General features: G+C 44.5%; 1 long non-coding RNA gene across 3 annotated transcripts; it reads left to right on the top strand.

Moving 5' to 3' along the window:
- The first annotated feature begins 6,805 nt into the window (after nt 1-6,805).
- On the top strand, nt 6,806-11,616 carry LOC123059921 (uncharacterized). Of its 3 annotated transcripts, none has more exons than XR_006427651.1 (4): nt 6,806-7,091; nt 8,457-8,682; nt 8,761-8,993; nt 9,308-11,614. It is a non-coding gene; the product is annotated as an uncharacterized lncRNA (long non-coding RNA). The 3 variants fall into 3 exon arrangements; XR_006427650.1 differs by having other exon boundaries at nt 6,812-7,774; XR_006427649.1 differs by having other exon boundaries at nt 6,813-8,682; nt 9,308-11,616.
- Nucleotides 11,617-13,255: the final 1,639 nt, after the last annotated feature.

The raw sequence follows: 13,255 nt of genomic DNA, 5'->3' as shown, positions 1-13,255 counted from the left end.
TCTACTTATTTTATAGCATACTTTAGTCATGATGTCTGGTCGCCTCGACGGAGCACGACCTAGTCTACTTATTTTATAGCATTTTTTAGTCATGATGTTTGGTCGCCTCGACAGAGCACGACCTGGTGTACTTATTTTATAGCACATTTCTTTATCAATTTATGAGTGGTAGTATGGTTTAATTTGCATACAATTATCATGTAGGGTTTAAGCAGCAGCATGCAAGATTATCTGCCAAAGGCACAACACATGATGTGTGCTAGACACATATATGCTAACTGGAGAAAAAACATAGAGAGCATGCTCTACAGAAGAAGTTTTGGGCTATAGCAAAGGCTGCAAACAGAGAAGATTTCATGTATAGAAAAGCAAAGTTAGCTCAAGACACACCTGAAGGGGCAATGGACATAATGAAAACAGAGCCTAAGCATTGGGCAAGAGCTTTTTTCCTTGTTGGTTCACTATGTGACTCAGTGGACAATAACCTCTGTGAGTCATTCAACAATGCAATCATTGAGGCCAGATTCTATTCTTGCATATCTATGTTGGAAAAGGTTAGACAGAAAATGACAAAGAGGGTACAAGAAAACAGAGAAAAATCTGAGAAGTGGACTAACAATCCAATTTGCCCAAATATCTTTAAAAAGCTTAAGGTGAGCATCAAATTGACTCAATTTTGTGACGTGCTCTGGAATGGGAAAGAGGGATTTGAGGTTAAGCATGTCAGTGGAAGAGGAAGGACCTATACAGTAAATTTAAAGAAGAGGACATGCTCTTGTGGGTACTTACAGCTTGCAGGCCTACCTTGCTGCCATGCTATAAGTGCTATATATAAGTCTAGTAGAAGAATTGAAGATTTTATTGAAAAGTGTTACTTAGTTGAGCAGTTCAAGAAAATATATGAGCATTGTTTGCAACCAGTTGAAGGTGAGGAAAGGTGGCCTATTTCTCAGAATCCCAGACCACAAGCTCCAGGATATGTTAGCATGCCTGGTAGGCCTAGGAAGAATGACAGGAGGAGGGAAGAAGGAGAAGCACCAAAAGGAAATAAGATGTCAAAACATGGGATTAAGATAACTTGCAGTATGTGTGGCAGCAAAGGCCACAATAAGACAGGTTGCCACAAAAATGCAGAAAAAGGGAAGAAAAAGAATGCCTTTTTGAAGAAAACAGGGAGGAAAATGAAGGAAACTGAGGTATATAATTCTGCAGATTTATCATTAATTATGCATTTCTTGTAATGATTATGCATTTCCTTTCTTATGCATTTTTCATATATTAAGGCATTGTTTTTTCCAACAGCAAGCACACACTGATGCTCAGATCAGAGCAAGACAACAGGATAACTGCAAAGGAAAAGCAACTGGCCAAGCAAGTGGAGAGAAGAGGGAGATTCCTAAAAAACATAATTTGCAAGCCAAGAAAAAAGCAAAGAAGTGATCCTGCTAGACTTGTGATTTCTGGTCATGTTAGTATGTCAGTATTGTTAAACTGGTCATCTGTCCTGTTTGGTTGAACTTATGGTTTAGTCCTTTTGGTTGAACTACTGGTGTATGCACTATTATTTGTGTTGAACTTGACCTGGATGCACTGATCGTGTACGAACTTATCTTGGTAATGTGATGTTTGGTACTCTGCCACTTCTCTTTAAATCTGTGCCATGACCTGCTATTGTTTGCTACTCTAAATCTGTCAAATTCTAAAGAAGAAAAGGCTGGCACATAGCTACTGTGAGCTATTTGAATTCTGCCAAAAAAATTACAGAGCAGCTCAAATTTCAAAGAAGAAAAGGCTGGCACATAGCTACTGTGAGCTATCTGAATTCTGCCAAAAAAAATTAAACAATCCAATCAAAAGGACACAAAATTTAAAGTGCCCAAGCAACTGGAGAGAAGAGGAAAATTTGCACTCATAATCATCACAAATATTTGAAAGTGCACAAAAGGAATTAATATCACTGGCAGATGACACAAATGTACTCTACAAAACATGGATCCTGCCATTACATCATCCAACCATTACATTGATCCTCTACCTAGCAGAAATCTTGCAAATAGACCAACAACTACACTGTTACACTGTTATACATTGCACTTCTCTCCATCCTTTTAGACCTAGCCAATATTCCTTTAATTTCTTCATTCTTCTCATGAATTTGTTGTGCCAGTACAGCCTCTGCTCCACTTCTCCTTCCCTGTTCTAGCCATGCCATCGGTCTGAATCAAAATAGACAACAGTTCCAAACAATAAAAAATGGGAAATCTCAAAAAGGAATGAAGAAATTCAGTTTAAAGGAGGAAGATGAGGATCTTACAATCCTGAGCATGCAGCAATAGTATCTTCTTCCAGGATTTTTGTTGCTCCAGGAAATCCAACGGGCTGCCTTTTTCGGCGGCTTGCAGTAGCATGGCCTCGACGACTGGTATGCCATCGGGTCCTCTCGATAGGGCACCGGCGACCTGGATGGTGCCCTACGACGGCGCCCTCCGTCTGAGTACGATGAACCAGAGGACGACGCCATTGGCGATTGCTCTGTCGTCGCCCGCCTCCCCTCCCCTCCTCGAACACTAATTTCTTTCCCCACCGAGCGGCCCAGGCATTCTTTTTCTTCACGGCCCAGACAACGGCCCAGATTGGCGATTGCAGCGATCCAGCAGGGCCCGACGTCAGTCCTACGTGGGGTCTTATTCCAAGTTTCCAACCCAATCCGTCACATGCCAGCAGTCCCGAAGCGCAAATGAAGTTTTAGCACAAATCAGCCGGGATAAGCCGGGATTATAAAGTACAGGGTGACAATTTCAGGGATTGGGAGTTTAAGGTTTGATTCAGACTTGGAATACGAATTCAGGGTTTTTTAGACTTTTTCCTTTAAGTTAGGTGGGGATTCCATCCAATAATGCTAAGGTAAATGTTTGGATGCGGTGCGCCGGTCCAACTTTCGGCCGGTTTGCACGCCACGCTGGCAAAACGCGCCCCGCCTTTTTTCAGCGTCTTCATCCCCTACCTTCAGCCTTACGCGCCCGCATCCTTCTCTCTCCCTCCCCTCCCCCCTCCCCCATCGGACAGCGACTGGGCCACCATGAGCTACATCGCCGGCGGGCAGGCGCTCCCTCGCCGGCCACCATGGCCAGATCCATCCCTTATCTATAGCCTGCACACGCGCGTATCCCCTCCCCCCTCCTCCCTCCTCCCGGGTTGCGTTTGGGCCACCACAAGCTCCATCGCCGGTGGCTAGACGCTCCCTCGTCGGCCGCCATGGCTGCCTGCCACCATGCCCTGCAACCGTCACCTAGAAAAGCTTCAACAACCGTTGAAAAAAGCTTCAACCATGGACATAGAAAGCTTCAACGGCACTGCACAACAAGGGGAAGTTGCAACCGTAGTTGAATTTTGCTACTACCGGCAAAGCTTTTTGCTACATCCATCAGGCAGAGATGCGACCTCGTGAGGACGACAATGATGTTTTTGCTGCAACCATAGCAGGATTTTGCTACTACCGTTGGAGTTTTTTGCTACATCTATTCAAATGGCGTTGATTGACTCGCGTCGGCCGCCATGGCTGCCTGCCGCCATGCCCGGATCCTCCCGCGTATACAAGTGTTGCAACAGTGACTTAGAAAAGCTTCAACAGCCGTTGAAAAGAGCTTCAACCATGGACATAGCTTCAATGGCACTGCACAACAAGGGGAAGCTGCAACCGTAGTTGGATTTTGCTACTACCGGCAAAGCTTTTTGCTACATCCATCAGGCAGAGCTGCGACCTCGTGAGGACGACAATGATGTTTTTGCTGCAACCGTAGCAGGATTTTGCTACTACCGTTGGAGTTTTTTGCTACATCCATTCAAATGGCGTTGATTGACTCGCGGTCGGCCGCCATGGCTGCCTGCCGCCATGCCCAGATCCTCCCGCGTATACAAGTGTTGCAACCGTCACCTAGAAAAGCTTCAACGGTCGTTGAAAAAAGCTTCAACCATGGACATAGAAAGCTTCAATGGCACTTCACAACAAGGGGAAGCTGCAACCGTAGTTGAATTTTGCTACTACCGGCAAAGCTTTTTGCTACATCCATCAGGTAGAGCTGCGACCTCGTGAGGACGACAATGATATTTTTGCTGCAACCGTAGCAGGATTTTGCTACTACCATTGGAGTTTTTTGCTACAGCCATTCAAATGGCGTTGATTGACTCGCGGCTGGCGGCGACGTATTTTCCTGCAGCAAGCATCAATGGCGAGGGCAGCGGAGCTACAACCGTCGTCGTCAAGAGCTGCAACAGCAGGTGGAGCAGTTGCATGGTTCGAGGCGACAACAAGACTGGGAGGGTGGGGGACCGGTGACAAGGATGGCCGACAAGGGCGGGATCCAACGGGCGACGAGGAAGACCGGCGAGGGTGTGGACTGACGACGGGGACGACCACCGGAGGGGACAGGAGGCGCGGTGCCATGCTCCCCGAGCGGGAGACGCGGATCCAGGCCGACTGCCCGAGGAAGAAGAAGTTGGGGGTGATCTGTTTTTTTTTGCCTGGATCCAACGGCTGCGTGGCTCAAATCCGATGGCCTGGGCTGGACCGGCCGAAACGCTCGGCCGGTGCGCCGACGCCTATAAGCGCCCTAATGCTAAACATACACTCTTCCCCTGATTTTCATGGGAGTGGGCCCCTCCTCCCCCTTAGGGCATCTCCAAAAGTTGTGAGATAGGTGTTGGTAAATTTGCCACCTAGGACATAGTGATGATGTGGCATGTATTAAATATGGAGAGAGAGCAAAGTTGTATGTAGATTAACCAACAACCTTTGCACATGCTCCAAGGTGAAATAGAGAGCAATCACATTTATTGTCTCACCATCTATTGGATAGTTTACATACAACCTATTGGAGTAGTTGTATGATAGCTTGTTGGTTGATGACCTGGATATTGTACTAACAAAACTAACATACAACCTGTTGGAGATGCCCTTAACCTCCAATCATAACCCATCTGTTTGTAAAACTCATGTAAACCGATGTATGTGTAGCATTCCATCGAGTGAGAGACGAGCCACCCGTCCGTGTAAACTACTAGCTAGTCTTGGCTGCCACGAGGTGGGTGTACGTGTTGATTCGTGGTTGTTGCGATTAACCGGACCGTGCATGGAAAAAGAATAAAGAGTTATACGGATCGTGGGATGAAGAACAAATCAACGGTTCAAAGCTGGTTCGATGGATTGATACAATCAGGCACAACCACATCCGCCCCCTCCTTGGTCCGACCGGCACCTTAAGATATCCGCCTGTAGATGGAAGCAGAACCCATCCTTTTTCATCACCCGACACTGCCTGGATCGCGACATCAAATGATACATTGAGTTATAGCAGTGGCAGCAAGGCGCCTCTGAGGCTTGGCTCGTGCACAGTAGGGACGAGTTTCACTTCGCTTGCTTCTTCCCCCCATTGTGAAGGCCTGGTGCTTGTCCCCACAGACACCAAGGCGAACCTTTTCCCCCCTTCCCAACGCATCATTGGGTTAGGCCGTGATCTTCGTTGTGGCATGTACAAGGTGGTCTAGTTCTTCATTCGTTTGAGAGACAATAAATTCTACAACGGGGTGGAGGTGTGCACCGTGGGTGACCATGTTCCTCCTTGATGGAGAGAAATCACGGCGGATCGGTGGCACCACGCCTATCCATGGGTGACCGCGCAATCTGTGAATGGGGGTGTGTACTGGATCGCCGACATCGATACCAGCCTGGAGCCGCACCCACGCCGCCTCCTCCGCTTCGACTTGGATGATGAGGCGTTGAGCGTCATCCATTTGCCTTCTGATCTGTCGGACCTCGGGATCGATGGCGGCAACAAAGATGTTGAACACTTGAACTTGAGTGTGTTGCATGAGGAGTTGTGTCTAACCAGTTACAGCGTCAATGAGACTAGTGACGTGCATCGGCTAGTGATGGTCTGGTCGCTGGTGGAAGACGGGGCCAGCTCTGTGTGGGAACCGCGGTACACGTAGCATGGGATGGGCCCGTGCCAGCCAATCGCTCTTCTTCCGGGCATGCTAATGCTACGGTCCAATGTCATGCACTGCCTGTACGATCTGCAGACACGTGAGCTGACAAATGCTTGTGAATTGAATAGGCTGAGATACCAACGTCATGGGTTAGTTGAACTTGAGCCTGCTTGGAAGGATGTGTACTTCTTCAACCTTATACCTTACACGGAAAGTCTTTTTCCAGTCGGCACTCACCGGGCCTCAACTTCTCCTCGTGCGGAGGAAATTAAATATGGAAGCTCATAGCATAGGTTAGTTCATTTTTCTCTTTGGTTCATGCGACCAGATGATTTTTGTAAATACAGACCAACGAGTTCTGAAAAATAATAATCTATCAAGCACTTTACTTGCTCCGACAGAAATTTTGAAAATCTAAAAATCAGAATAAAGCGATCATCGCTTGCGTCGAACCAGTTTGTGTGTTTTGTTTATTTTTATCATCTGTGCTTTGATCGCCACTCGACGAGGCAGAGTCATGCGGATGGCCACCGTCTCTCTAAACTACTACGAACTATATTTTTATTAAACACATTCAACTGCGCATCCGGGGCGTGCTCTCGTGCAGTCCACATCAGATTAGCTAGAGACAAAAAAAATCGGCGGTTTGACCTTTGCTGCCCCAACGCGTTGTTTGCTTTGTCCAGAAGAAAACGAGAGAGGAGGAAATCGCACCCACCCGTTCTCCCTCGGCGCACGCTAGGGTTGCTGCCGCCACTGCCTCGCCCCATCGGCCCATGCCCAGGTCCTCCGACGCCAACCACCGAAGAAGGAAGCAAACTCGACATCCAATCGTCCAGACCTTCTCTCGACCCAGGCAAGTCGCCTCCTTTCTTCCCCTTCCCTCAGCCCCGACCCCTCTCTGCCGCCTCGTTTCCTACCCCTTTCTCTTCTCAATCTGAATCCATGGAGATAGCCAGTAGGGAGGACGAGTATGTGTTGGAGGGCGCTGCCGGCGGCGCCAAAAGTAGCTCAACAAGAACCACCGTCATGCGGAGGCATGACACTATCGACACGGATCCGCTTCGTCTGCGCCGGCAAGGGCCAACCGTTCCAGATCCGACCAGGTACGATGCATCCTACCTTTTCCAACTGCCGAATACTTCTCTAAATCATGGTGGGCACTGCCCATGGAGGTTCATATGAATCAATTTACTTTGAGCAGTGCAGTGTCACAATAGCAGCTCTCCCTTTTTTCCTTGCATGTTTTATAATCTGCATATTTTGTTGTAATGGCTGCAGTAAGGAGTAAGGCAGTAACAGAGTTGAATCACTCAATATATGCTGCCATAGGGCATGTATTAGACTGTTAGTTGATGCAGGGGAGTTGCAGCAATAACAGGTGTTCACTTAGATTCGAAACTCTGAATTTTACTGATTCCTGTCTTAGCCCTCTAATCCCTTGATAGATTTGTGCCTAGCCACCTGAACTTTTTCTGGCGAGTTTACTGATTTGGACATCAATTTCGAGCTTTCTTGGGAATGTTTAGAAGTCTCAAAATCAGCCTGGGTCACATGCAGCAGTAAAAACGCAACAAATATAACATTATGCAGTGAGTTGTTGCTTTTTGAGCAGAATATCAAACTATCAGCTTAAGTTAGCGAGAGCAATATATCAGGCGTTCAAGAGCCTCATTCACAAGGTATAGCCGAATACCAATCGGTGACAAGCAGATGTCAAGACGCAAGATTAAATGGTGGATATAAAAGTAGTTTCAACAGACTGTGCAGAGAGTTCACTTTGCAGATGGTAAACTGTAGATTTCCTGCTTCATCCCCCCTCCGTAAATTAGAGGGAAGGTTTTTAACAAAGTAGCTCTAGCTTTGATCTACAAGACCAGGATCGATGCCACGCCAAACGCACAAGGCTGAATTGATTACACCACAACTATGCAAAGCTGTCTTATATTCGACCTGGTATGACAATGCATGATGTATTTTGATCAGAAACTCATAGACCATGTAGCATGCTTGGCTCTAGGTATGGATTATCCTTTATTTGAAACTCATGATGCCAGAAATCCACAAAAAATAATCAGTTTTTGGATGGAAAGCGATACTACAGGAAGACATCGTTCTAATTAACTTAATTGTATATGAAGCTTTGAGAAATTTACAATGAACAGAAGGCCTTTGCGACGCTGTAGAATCATTATAAGAATTCTACAATGGTATAAGACAGTTTAGCAGCTGAAGCAGAGGTTCAAGTAGACCTAGATTCTGACGAATGCAATGTCACAAACAGAACCTAAATTACTAATCATATGCCATGCCATGTTTCAACCAAATTGAACGTAATCATATTACCATAATAGAGTTTTGGGCTCACAGAAGAAATAAAAGAAATCATGATGACACATGGTAGGAATCTGCACACCTTCCTTTGGATCTCCTCTTTCTTGTCATTGATGGATAGTGGCTTTTGCTCGCAGGGCAAGTTGCTGCTTGTTATAAACCAGAGCATTGATGTCCGCTTCCAGCTGCTGGGCCATGGGCTCCTCCATCTGCTCCGCAAGCTCATGATCCGCGATTTCCTTCTGAAGCTGCGTGAGAGAAACAGAAATGCAACATTCACAATGCAGTGATTGTTCCTGGTTCTAGAAAATATTGCAAGGAATTTTTGCTACGTATGAACCAAGAAATGCGGCATTTAGATATGTGAGCAACCATCTATAAAGTACTGTGTGTACCGAACTATTAATGAAATTATCATCTTCTAACCTCCCTATTTTGCAGATTTTGTATGCTCCCCACCCGGGTTGAACAGCTGCATCCACCTGTTGTTATGGTAGTGGAATCCCTCCAATTATATCAAGAAATATAGTTCTTCGTTTATCTGATAGGGATCCTAATTGTAGCACCCTAGCCTGGACTTCTCAAGGGTGAACATACTGATGGATGGAAACCAACCTAATGATTGATGGTGTTATCATCAGGAGGCAGTGGACTAGCGGTGGCGTGATTCAAAAGTAAGTTCAGATAGCCTCTGATACTGGATTCTTCTTTTGAATCTAAAATATCAGTCTGTGTTGTATACAATCTATTGGATTAGAAATAGTTAACTATCACATGATTTTGATTGCACACTGTCTCATGGACGTAACAATATTGGGTACTTAGGTTGGTCAATATAACTCATTCTGGCATTTTATTGACTATAACCATTAATTATGATTCATTTCGATCCTATTTATACGAAACTTATGTTGTACTTAGATTAGGTAGTCATCTGTTGTTCTCATGTCATGTAGCATACTGACTGTGCTTCTTTTCTTTTGCATAGCTATTGCTGATTCTGCATTTGAGGATTTCATGAAGCCAAGCGATCCTCTTGTGCTCTGAGGAGCTCTGATGTATACAGGCATCTGGTATGATCGCATGCCTAATTCATACATAGGAGTTAGTATTGTAACTATTAAGTAGCTCAATAATCTGTTTGCAATAAAATAAGTTGTTATATACGATGGAGAAGTACTGAATCTCTTAAAGCATAAAGCCATAAAAATCAGCATGCACTGAGGCCCAAGCACAAAGTAAAAATGTTCTAATTTCAAAAGATTAATTTAGTTTTGGTAGGGGTGCGTAGGTATAAACAATGAACCATCTTTTCCAAAAAAATAAACCCTGGACCATTCTGCATCCAGTATATTGACATATTAGTTGCTCTCTTGTTTCTGAACATTTTTGAACGAGCTGAGAAGTACTCAAAACCTTAAGGCATAAAGTCATGAACATCCTAGGCACAGAATAATCATGCAGTGAAGATACTTTATTACAAACCATGTATGATATGACACCAACACCAAATCCTTGAAGCAGTCGTCCCATGTAGAGAAGTGATGAGTCATGTGGATTAAACATCGATTAGCAAGCATGAAGCTCGTATCGTCGCGAGAAGAGAAATGGCAGAAAATAAGCTTGGGAAACATGTGGGTGCATCATGCCATACATTCGTGAAGGAGATGGCGAGCCAACCGATGATGTTCTGAATCGCCACCATCGTTAATGACTGAAAATTCAGTAGGCATGTCCATAGTATAAAAGATTAAAACTTTAGTGTAGTCAAGAATTAATTTGTTGCAGCTTGCAAGCATATGACATGAACAAAATAATGAACCTTTTCAGAAAAAGTCTTCACCTACACATTGTCTGCAACACCAATTTCTCTTCTCTGATTATCGTATCAAATGCCACACGCAACTAATTAAATAACTCATGAGATTTGAGACTAATACAAGCTCAACTCTTAATTTTCATTCGGAGGGAGGGAGGGGTCAAGATTTTCTCACCCCTTTCTGTCCAATGTGCTCGGCCATCCGGCCGCTGGCGATGGCCCCGACCATGGCGCTAACTTGGACAGCGAGCCGAACACCAAGAACTGACGTGCAGGCACGAAGTTACTCAACATCTTTAGTCCAAGAAGAAGTCGAAACAGAGCAAGCATAGAGGCTCCAGGCACTACCTTCTCATAGTTTTCAATTTTTTTACTTATGTTTTCAATTTTTTTTATAAATTACTTTCAGTTCAATCTGCTTCTCATGATTTCTGCAATCTTCAAATTCAACTTGTGTTAGAGGCTTTAGTTCTTACAACATATGATACTCGCTTGATCATCATGTACATTGTATAAACATAAAGTGATGCACTGAATGCACTATGCTCTTGTCCATTGTTATTGTGTTTATTTCCTATCGGTTAAGATCAATATATAACTCTCAAAGTTTTAACCATGGGTGTTGGAGGAGATAGATCAGGCAGAACTACAACCTGAGGTTGTGCAGGTTTACGGATACGTCTTGCCAAGGTTATATTATTTTAGGCTTTGGCGAATAAAAAAATATAGTAGGTAAATAAAGCTCAGTTCGCCACTCAAATAATTATGAATACCAATGCAGTAAAGGTATGATGTATGCTTTCAAATAACATTATATAATTCTTTGGTAACATCACTGAAAACTATTGAATTGTGTTCTCTAATTTATTATAGTTAGCTTTGTTTCAGATTGGGTGTTAATAGAAAACATATCCATGCATTGATGGATTCACATTTGAAGGGAAACTGCTGAAAATGAAAGGCGACATATTCGATAGTTTTTTCTCTCATTATTCACAATCTGAACTAGGTTCGGAAGACAAAATCTGGAGCCTTACTTTGAATGTCCAAGGAGGTGGAAGCACCAACAATGCCCTCAACAGAGCTGCTCGATCAATTGGATCTGAATCCAAGGATGACATCCAACAAAAGGTACCCAACTTCCTTTATTGCTTTAACCATACTAGAGTAGCTGTATATGGTGCACTTGGCAGGGATATTATCAAGGAATTCCAAGATGATGGCTGCATTTTGCATTGAAATTGGGAGGTGGGGCTCAAAAGATACAGCGGTTACTGGCGGCGGCGGCGGCGAAGACTAGCCCGGGATCTGGGACAATGGATGCATTGAGCACGAGGTGAAGATAAGCCACTCCATCCACGGTCACTATTTTGTTCATTCTTTTTTTGGGGATGATTTCAGTACTCTATCAATGTGATGTTAGAGCCAAGATGCATGTGTCACTTGTTTCATCAAGTAACTTTAAATTTTGTTCATGATGATCTCAAATCCCTGGTTTCTCCTGGCTACTTGCTGCTTAATATGCCTATTATGCAATAACATTGCATACTATAATAAGTAAAGGACTTTTATAACTACAAAACGTTTGTATTTTAGCAATAGGCAAGAACGATCCTTACTTCACTTTAATTATATACATGCATGCATTAAAATGACTAATTTTCTTTTCATGTGCACTCCTACCTCTAATTACATGCATATATGCACTAAAAGACGAAAAGCTGATGTCATGCTAGATTTCCCCCTATTTCAAACTTTAAAATGTTTTGTAGCTCAGACCGTCGGTCCGATTGAAAAACCATTTTCACATAAAAGATTTGTCGCAATGAGACCTTCAAAAGTAGATCCCATGTTGATATGTTCCGACGACTTTTTTTTGGGTCAAAAGTTATCACGCCCATGCTAAATAAGTTACCACGTCTGTGGTATATAAGTTACCATCTTGTTTATATAGAAATTGCCAGGCCATAAAAATGGGGTATATCAGGACCGAGTTATCAGGATCGAGACACATAAGTTATCAGGTCTTCGATGATGAGTTACTAAGTGATTCACACAAAAAAGTTAACGGGGGATATTTCATCAACCCCCCCCCTCCATGCCAAAGTTATCAGGACCGAGGTACATAAGTTATCAAGTCAGCGATGTGTGAGTTACCGTGCTATTCACATAAACGTTACCAGGAGAATATTTCATCAACCACCCCTGCCCTTCCCCTACTGGAGGAAAAGTTACGAGGACCTGGGTACATAAGTTATCAGGTCTGCGATTAGTGAGTTGCCATGCCATTAACATTAAAGTTACCATGGGTACATTTTATCACTCGCTCGCCAAAGTTATCAGGACCGAGGCACAAATGTTATCAGAACTACCATGCTATTCACGCAAAAGTTACCTGGGGGTATTTCATCAACCCCTCCCCCCCCCCCAATGTCCAAGTTATCAAGACCGAGGTACATAAGTTATCAGGTCTCAATATGTGAGTTACCATGCTATTCACATAAAAGTTACCAGGGGATATTTCATCAACCCCCCTCCCCCCGGCCAAAGTAATTAGGACCAGTGTACAAAAGTTGCCAGGTCTATGACGTGTAAGCTACCATGCTATTCACAAGAAAGTTACCAGGAGTATATTTCATCAACCTCCCCCCCCCCCCCCCCCCCCCCCCCCCCGCCTCCTCCGAGGTAGTGGTGTTGGGGAACGTAGTAATTTCAAAAAAATTCCTACGCACACGCAAGATCATGGTGATGCATAGCAACGAGGGGAGAGTGTGATCTACGTACCTTGTAGATCGACAACGGAAGCGTTGACGCAATGTAGAGGAAGTAGTCGTACGTCTTCCTGATCCGACCGATCCAAGCACGGTTACTCCGGCACCTCCGAGTTCTTGGCACACGTTCAGCTCGATGACGATCCCCGGGCTTCGATCCAGCAAAGCGTCGGGGAGGAGTTCCGTCAGCATGACGGCGTGGTGACGATCTTGATGTTCTACCGTCGTAGGGCTTCGCCTAAGCACTGCAACAATATGACCGAGGTGGAATATGGTGGAGGGGCACCGCACACGGCTAAGGAACGATCATGAAGATCAACTTGTGTGTCCATGGGGTGCCCCTTGC

Source organism: Triticum aestivum, chromosome 3A, assembly GCF_018294505.1.
Source record: "Triticum aestivum cultivar Chinese Spring chromosome 3A, IWGSC CS RefSeq v2.1, whole genome shotgun sequence".
Taxonomy (NCBI): Eukaryota; Viridiplantae; Streptophyta; class Magnoliopsida; order Poales; family Poaceae; genus Triticum; species Triticum aestivum.
The sequence above is the reverse complement of the archived record's forward strand: the minus strand, read 5'-3'. Positions and strand labels throughout refer to the sequence as shown.